Here is a 9,666-nt window from a genome sequence, read left to right on the forward strand (position 1 = left end):
TTATAAATATCAAGAACTGTTTTTTTTTTTATCCACAATATCTTGGAGGGTTTCAAGTTTTCTTTAGAAAAGAAATTCAAATATATTTAGGATTCCCAAATTGACTATACATGCATGGTAAACTTTTACCATCATTTTATATGACAAATTCACATTCTTATTTTCTGATTGCTAATAGAGCCAAATGGAAACATATACTGGGAACATATTGATCCATTAACATGTTTTGACAACCTTGCACTACCTAAATTTAAATTATTATTATTATTTAAATCACATATCTATTCACTTGTATTTGTTTTTTTTCCAAATCTGTGGAATAAATCAGAAATTTTACTAGATAATAAGCACCGTGTAACAATCTCTCTGTCTTTTTTTTTCATTTTGCCTTGCAACATACCCTGAACATTTCAGTCACACACATACATACAAAAAGTTTATTTCATCTTTACATTGAATGGCATTAGGTAAATTACTGGATGCTTGGGGCTGGAGATAATTTTGTTTTTGGTCAACTGTCCCAGCATTCAAGAGAGTTATGGATGTAAAAATTCCAAGTAGAACACCAAGATAATAAAAATGATCTGGGAGGACACAATATTGCTAATGTTTCAACCTAAGATTTGTAAAACATTTTCCATCATAGGCCCCATTTGGCAGTCTGGTGATGCCTATGGTCCCTTTTCTCTGAGTAATAGTGAATGCATACCTATAAATTTAAGGAAATAATGAGACTTAGAAATTGGTGAAAATAGGTAATCATTTTTTTTCCTTTCCAAGATCACATGCCTCTAGAAATCTATTCACAAAGCTCATTAGGAGGGCTTGTGAATCCCAGATTAAGAACATTGCTGGACTTCTTTGAGACATTAATTCAGAGCCTGGGAATTATTGTTTTTGACAACCTTAAAGAGTTTTTGTAATCTATATCTATTAAGAGATGTCTGTGTGTGTGTGTGTGTGTGTGTGTGTGTGTGTGTGTCCCCATACTCCTAGTGACTAGGTCAAGATAAAAGGAGGATGTCTTTCTTCTGAATGGAATTTTCCTCAATACAAACTTCAGAAATCACTGCTCCTGTGACCTCTGTGGTTAGGAAGTGAAAACTTATCAGTTTCAGTTTGATACTTCTGGAATTCTGAATGTCTCTGAAACATTTTCCTAACTTGGTAAGCCAAGAGGTAAAAGATTATATAATGACACCGTTTCCTCTGTTGCTCACAATCTGGGACAAAAATCAGTTCCCATGGAGTGTACCACAACATCTCAAAAAGAACATTGTCTATATAAATACACATATGTGTATACTTACATGTATGCAATGAACACGTATGAATGCACATATAGGCAATTATGTGCATATGTATCTGTAAGTATGTGCACTGTGTATGTGCACATGACCATATAGGAAGACATATAGTAACTTTCTTGATTTATAAAATCATAGATTTGGAGTTGGGACATTAGAATCACCCAGTCCAAACTCTTCATTTTGTATAAAAGAGAAACAAACCCAGAGAAACAGAGTGTTTTAGTAAAGGTCACACAACTAATATATAATGGAGTTAGGATTCCAAGAAGTATCCCTTGAGTCTCTATACAGCATCCTTTTCACTGTTATGTACCATTCTCCTTCCTATGTTCACAGTGATACAACATATTTACAAAGAATTAGATTCAGACTTGGTGAAAGGAAACATACTCTGAGAAATTAAGTGTCAATGCAGGCTGTAGTACCTCAGGAATGAATAGATTTCTACTATTTGAAAACAATAAAAGCCTGAATAGACAAAAAGAGCATATGCTATGGTTCTATCAGATGAGTAATGAAGCCCTGTCTGAGGGAGGTGTATGTTTTCAGAGGTCTTTGAGCTAAAAATAACCATATTTTTAGCATCACCATCGCTACCATCATTATCATCAGTGATAATAGTAGCAGCAGCTGTAATTTATATACCATTTGAAGGTTTAAAGAAAGACTTTACTTGTTACTCAGTGGAACAAATGAAAATGTCCTTCTGTTATTATTAAAGAAAGGCTCTCTCCCTATCTTACCAATGCTAGAAATGCAGTAGCTACTCATAGGTCCAATCCAACTATTGATTAGCATGAGAACTTTGACCTGCTTTGTTTCAGCCCTCGGCTGGTTTGCCACTTCTTATGCAACCTGGAGTCCCCATCCTAAATCCAACTCCTTGATCCCATACTAGGCTCACCATATTGCTGTCAGAGTTAGTGTGTACATTCAAACTGTTTTAGGCCTCTTGCAGGTCAGAATTCCTGAATTCAAGCGCTACTAGCCTTACCCTCTGAAGTAGCAAGGACTGCAAGGGTTCATATTCTGGCAAAAGTCCTTTTTTTCTGTTGATTTCATCATCCACAGATTAACACCTTCCCCAATGTATGTTGTCTGGTTCCTTCATCTTTTCATTGGATCATATTGATTTCCTTCCTTCCCCACATATAATAGGAATAGGTTGTATAGGCTGATACCTGACCTCCACCCCCCAAAAAAGCCTGACCCTTGAATATTTATAGTGTACATCCTTACTTTAGTATCCTTTTCACTAGTGTTCCCTAACTCTGTACTATATTGTGGGTTATCTTCTTGGAATGGCCAAATCTGTGGTTAAAAATGCCCTATGCCATTCCAACAAAAGCGTGAGAAAGACTGGACAATTCAGGTTACCCTAGGAAAAGCCATATGATTGGCTGTTGGAGTTCCACTTCACTGAGAATTCAGATCCGTCTATGACAGCTTTACACACTAGATGTTGGCTTTTCTTCTTGAGTTTGATTTGATTGTTCAAATTCCAGGTCCTTTTCTTTCTAATCTACCTATCTTATCTATCTATCTTTTCCTTAACTACCTATCGTGTCATTCATTTTTGTATTTATTTATTAGTTTATCTATTCATTCATTTCTGCATACATTAATTCATTTATTTTTTTATCTATCTGTTCGTTCATCTATGTTTACTTATCTATTTATTTATACATTCATCTATTTCTATCTGTCTTTCTTGGGGGAAAGTGAATTGCAGTGAATTATGAAGTAATGAATTGGAGCTCTCTATGTCATCTCAGGGAGAATGCTATTTACTTTGTCATCTGACCTTTGAAATCACCAGTGGTATAACTTGAACAGAAGTAAATAAATTATAATGATAACAATAATAATTTCATATATATTCAGATACATAAATGAGCATAAATTAAGAATTATGTACTAGAAACATGGGATATTTGTTCTAAAATACCTTGATATGATTGAAGTCATTTCAGTTTTTTTTTTCTATGTCAAGCTATATTTCAGATACTAAATACTAATCTGTCTTTTCTAGTACTGTGGTAGGTATTGATCACTGGGCTACTTACACTGTCTCAAGCAAATGTATTATTTTTAACAGCTGAATCTTTCCGAGAAAATTCCTATATCTTCTCACAGAAATCAACTTTGGTGTTTTCAGACTTCTAGATCAAGACCTAGTCTTTATCTTCTGTCAATGAACCATTTATTAACATAGCCTGTGATGTACTACCCCCATATCCACGGATCCCCTAGAAATGTTATACTAGACTGGATGGGCATATACTTAAAATCATAGCTCATAAGGCCTTAGCAAAATGTGAAATTTTGGCAACCAGCTTGTTTCTGAAGAACAATAATTCAACAGAACAGCAAAGACAATGATAATAAAAAGATTCTCCCACCTCTGAAGAACATATGTGGCATATTCTCCCATAGGCTACTACCAAGAGGGAGGCAATATATGTGTATCACATTCAAGGGGGCACAAGAGTGATAAGTACATGTGCCAAGGATCGTTCATATGGGAAGACCCATAAGGAAGATGTGGCCAGAGACACTGAATTCAGTGACATGTGTCACAACTTCTGAGGACAAGAATGGATATAGAGAGTGTGTTCATGTGTAGGCCACATTTAGGAAGGAAATTCATTTGGTCAGCCATTTCATACATCTTAAATTACAGGCCTGTTGCTGCATTCTTTCTCTCCTCCTCATCATATTTCTTCTGGGTATTTCTACTGTTATTAAAAATGGGGACATATTGTCTCCTCTATGCATCATTTCACTGATCAGTTAATGACTCCACTGACAGGCATTTATTAAGAATCTTTGTGATAAGGCAGCATTTGGATGGAACTGGGGAGTCAAACCTTAACACTCTCATGGCACCTGCTGGGATTCCCACTTTTTTTGGGGGAATTATAAAAGAAATGCTTGAAGACTTTGGAAAAGGATTCAGACCTCAAGGAAGCTCCTTACTGACTACTTTTAATCTAACTGACTACTCTAAACCTGTCTGTGGCCCAAAGAAGTTTAGTCTATTTCACTTTTGGCCCCTACCTACTGCCAAGTTGTGCCGGTCTGATACACACACACACACACACACACACACATATATACACACGTATATGTGTGTGTATATATACATATATGTATATATGTGCATATATACATATATGTATATGCATATACACATATTTATACAGATATACACACATGCACACACACACATATATATGCATATACATATATATAATGTATGTTTGCTATTATCTTTCTAGAGCACAACTACAGTTACTTTGTGGGTTCATCTCTGCTGGTATGTTAATAAGGACAAAAGATCCCAAGAATCCTGCCATTCCAATAAATTCCAAGTTATAACAGGTATAATATTTAGTGAAAGTCAAGGAGTTGCCCCTGGTAAAATAAATTCATTAATATCTTTCAAGTTCCTGGTCAGGTTCTCTGCTTGTCATGAAACTTTAGTTTATTCTCCTTTTGAAAATCACCATATTGTTCTTTAGTTTACCTAGAATGCTTGGCATGGATCCCTCTTTTCTTTTTCCCATTTAACCTTATATTTATCTTTGTATAAATGTTAGACACTAATTAGATTATAAGTTCTAAAATTAGCTAACTTATTGTCTTTAAGCTTGGTAGTTCCTTGGTTTAACACAATGGTTTTTTATCATGGATTAATGCTTAATAGTTTATAGCTTTCATTAAATATGGATGGATAATCTGCAGATTGAATCAGTATATTAGAATTTTTTTTACCTCCTTTATTATGAAAGGTAAGTGATAAATATGAGCTTAAAAAATATGTCAGCACTTCCAAAGTTCCTCTCCAATGTTCAATTAATGTGAAGTTTAATTGTCTCTTTGGCACATGTATCTAATTAGAGTTGTACCCTTGGGATCTCATTACTGCAGAATAGGATGCCTCACAGAATGTATTCCCAAATACAATACATGGAAGAACTTTTGAAGCTCCAGAGAAAGGCATTTTACAAAGTTGACAGAGAGAATATGTTTATTAACCAAAAGAGACTTATTCTAACTGAGCCAGTCAGAACTTTCCTGGAAGTACTTTCTCTTCTCATTGGACCATCCTACACCAGCTGTCTGGATACTTGAGATTGAATCCCAGTCCAAAGGCCTCATAGGTGAGACTTCTATGTCAGAGAGGCTAATTACATTGCCTCAAGACTTAGGCTATGTTTACACAGTAACTGGCTTCATCTATTTTATTGGGATTAAGCCATCACTGCCATCACACATTGTCAAATTTTTTTTCTGACCCTCTCAAACTTAGGTCATTTTAGTTTCTTGATAAACTCGTGATAACTGGCCTGGACATGTGTCAGCACGTTTGTTCATAGATACAGCCAGAATCAAACTGCCTATTTGGTCTATGTGAGAAATAATGTGTTTATTTAAGGAGTTTGGTCTTTTTCAAGTTTAATTTTTCTAGCTCCTAGGAGTCAGTGTGGTTTTTACATCACATATGATTATTCACCTTTAGTCCCATCCTGAACTCCATATATCCAACCGGCCACAACCACTGAATAAAAACATTTTGATTCATAGCTTAGCTTTTTTCCGTGTTATCTCTGTTCTTCAGCATTGTGTAGTAGAAAGGACATTAAAATAGGAGTTAGAAAAAAAAATCAAATCACAAGTCCACCAAACGATAGCTATAAATTCTGGGACAAGTCATTTTAGCTTTCTTGAGTGGCAAGCTACATACCTCTGCAGTTACAGAACAAGTAGCCATCAGATGGTTGATTTGGAGCTATAAGAGACCTTAGTGTTCTTGGATGGTCTAACTATTTTTTACAGTTGGTGAAACTGAGGTACAGAGAGGTTAAATGACTTGCTGAAGGTTCCATAGATAAGATATAGCCAAGGCAGGAGTTAAACTTTTATAGTTTAAGTCTAACAACATCTAAATGTCCAATTCATCTCAATTGCTTCCTTCCCCATCAATTCATCCACCCTCAGTTCAGTGAGAAGAATATTCATCTATAACTTCCTGACCAATAATTCAAGTAATCATGGAAATGAATGGATTCTTGGTTTTTCAACAAATGACTTTGTGGTGTACATTCAGACTTGAGCAAGAAGCCAGTGATTTTTACCTTTGTTGATTCTACTGAAGGAGGATGAAAATGGATGCTTGAGATTTTGTCCTGCTGATTATACAAATTGAGTACTCCCGCAGGATTAAAAAGAAAGGAAAAAGGGGGCAGCTAGGTGGCGCAGTGGATAGAGCACTGGCACTGGATTCAGGAGGACCTGAGTTCAAATCCGGCCTCAGACACATAACACTTACTAGCTGTGTGACCCTGGGCAAGTCACTTAACCCCATTGCCTAGCTAAAAAGAAAAGAAAGGAAAACAACCAACCTCTGAATTCATTCAAACATCCTCTTTGTCCCCACAACCGACCAAACTCTTAACTCAACACAATTCTTCCATTAGTCCATTGGTTGTGTTGTTATCTGTGTGTAAGTACCTATGGTTGAATTGGATGGCAATAGTTTATCAAGTCATTTGTCTGTATCTTCATTTTTATTTGACTGCAGAGCAATCAGGAGTTAGTGGGGAATAACTCATAAATAAAACCTGCAGCCAGCCTGGCGTTCTAGTCTTGTACCAAAGTGATTCAAAGAACCCAAGGCAAGATGTCTTAAATTGAGCAGCCATATTACCATATGAATGAATGCTCCTAAATAAAGTTGCCATTGAGATCCTTTAATGTACATAATAAATGTGATCCAGCAAACCTTAATATGCTTTTTTATTTTATAAAGTCAATTCTATTTTAATCTTCAATTCCATTGAAAATTTTATATTATTTCCTTATGAAATAATAATAATAATAATAACAAACTCGCATTTATATAATGCTCTATGGCTTGCAAAGAGCTACACAGATATTATCTCATATTAGAAGACCCTGGCCGGAAGTCTTATTATTACCCTTTTTTTAAAAATGAGGCAAACAGGGATTAAATAACAAGCCTAAGGATACACAATAAGTCTCTTAGGCAAGATTTGAACTCAGATCTTCCTGAAAAAAGAAGGTAGGGGCACCTGCGAATTGTGAACTATAAAATTTTCATAAAAATGTACAAATTTCCATGGCATTTTTTACAAAATCAAAAGTGGGAAACCCTCCCTTTTTACTCTATGTATTTTATAATTTTCAGTTTAGCTCTTACTACGTGTTCAGATAATTATTGATGCCTGTTAATATGTGTGATTAATTTTACACAAATAATAAGTCTTCTCCATTACTTTAAAGACATACTATACAAAGCAATGTGCTGCAACAGCTGGAATATGTGTGTTAATCAGAATGGGTCTACATTCATAAACATCTATATTTTCAAAGGATTCTGGCATTTCTGTTGAGCTCAGAATCTTTATGAACATCAGATGGAAAATAGGAATAATGTTACCGAATCATTCTACTAGGTCTTAAGAGCAGCCCTGATTTTCAAAATACCCTCTTTGTTTTATTTTTAATCACCTACATTGTCACTGTGGTGGATAATGTACTCATTGTGATCTCTATGACTTCCAGCCAAACTCTGTGCTCCCCAATGTACTTCTTCCTCACCTTCTTGTCTTTAATAGATGCATGCTACTCAACTTCAATTGTCCCCAGGATGCTTGCTGATTTGCTCTGTGAGAATAAAACAATTTCCTTCAATGGATGCATGACACAGGTGTTTGTGGAACATTTCTCTTGGTGCCTCTGAGATTGTCCTCCTCATAGTAATGGCCTTTGACAGGTATGTGGCCATCTGCCAGCCCCTGCATTACACAACAATAATGAACCACCGCCTTTGCTGTAACTTGGTGGGTTTAGCCTGGACTGTGGGTATCCTGCACTCAATGGGACAGATTCTAACCACATTCTGGCTTCCTTTCTGTGGGACCAATGTCATAGAACACTTTACGTGTGACATTATTGCCTTGATCCAGCTTGCATGCGCAGACACTGTTTCCATTGGGCTACTAGTTGCTGCTAATGGAGGCTTAATTTCTATGATCAGTTTTATTGTTTTAATGACATCATATGTTGTCATACTGAATTCTCTGAAAAGTTATAGCTTTCCAGGGAGACGCAAGGCCCTCTGCACTTGCATCTCCCACATCACTGTGGTCTTCTTGTTCTTCGTTCCCTGTATTTTCATGTATCTGTATCTGCCAACTTCCCAGCAGATAAAGCTGTAACAGTATTGTATACTCTTATCACCCCAATGTTAAACCCCTTTATCTACACTGTAATTCAGAGGTGAAAAATGCCATGAGAAAATTATGGAGTAGAAAAGTGGCTTCAGGACATAAATGCCCCACGTGTAAATGATATCATTAATTTCCAAAGACTTGCAGGATTTATACTAACTCATTAGTTAAATATACATATAGGGGAAAAATGAGGAATCTGAATAAGGTAGAAATGTAGATTCTCCTTTCTTCCAAATATCCAGTCATACTATCCATTCATCTATCAATTCTCATTATGAACTCAAATATTTGTGTCCTAGTAAATGAGTAGAACAGAATGGAGGAGAATGTGATGCAAATTTAGTCATTCTAATTACCTTGGCTAGTAGTTCATGAACATATGCAGGTGCCCAAATTTGCTCTTTGTTTTCCCTCCTCAATGAAAAACAAAAGAAACAAAGAAACAAAAAAAGAATCCTGGCAAATGATAGATGATAATCATTTGGATACTTTTATTTTTGTTTAAGTGCTAGAGATTGTCACAATGTCTGCACTTCCTAAATTTAAGGTATATGACTACAAAATGAGGTGACCCTTCAGTAAATTATTCTTAGTAACACCATGCTCATGTTGCGGTATGAGAGGTTGAGAGGTTGTGACCCCTCGAAGACTGGAGTACATGATGGGGTCATCTGGAATGAATTCACAGACTCAAGCATTCTTTAAGTCAAGGTGGCAAAAAGTTTATCGTTACGCTTTTCAGTGGGCAAGGACTCTTAAGGATCCTGCAATCTTGGAGTGCTATAGGTAAAGTTTATATAGGATAAAATACATAAAACATGTTCTAAATATGCTAACTAGGTGATACAGGGTGGAATTAGGGAGTGGTTAAGGAGTGGTCAGTTCTTAAAAGAACATGCACTTCTGGTACCTAGTACACAGGCGTTTTACCTGGAGTTCACTGGGAAAAGCCCACAAGGGGAGGCCACATGGAGGTGTGGTTTTAGGCCTGCTATGTCACTAAGTCAACTAGAGTTCAGGGTAACTGAGAGTTGTCCAGTCTGCCACCAATCTATGTCTTGTTTGACAAGATAGATGTAGGGAGTATACATATG

At 36.1% G+C, this 9,666-nt stretch overlaps 1 pseudogene; it reads left to right on the forward strand.

Annotated features, from left to right (window-relative positions):
* The first annotated feature begins 7,753 nt into the window (after positions 1–7,753).
* On the forward strand, positions 7,754–8,690 carry LOC110199512 (olfactory receptor 4C12-like; annotated as a pseudogene).
* Positions 8,691–9,666: the final 976 nt, after the last annotated feature.

This window comes from Phascolarctos cinereus, unplaced genomic scaffold (genome assembly GCF_003287225.1).
Source record: "Phascolarctos cinereus isolate Bilbo 61053 unplaced genomic scaffold, phaCin_HiC Scaffold_9;HRSCAF=440, whole genome shotgun sequence".
Taxonomy (NCBI): Eukaryota; Metazoa; Chordata; class Mammalia; order Diprotodontia; family Phascolarctidae; genus Phascolarctos; species Phascolarctos cinereus.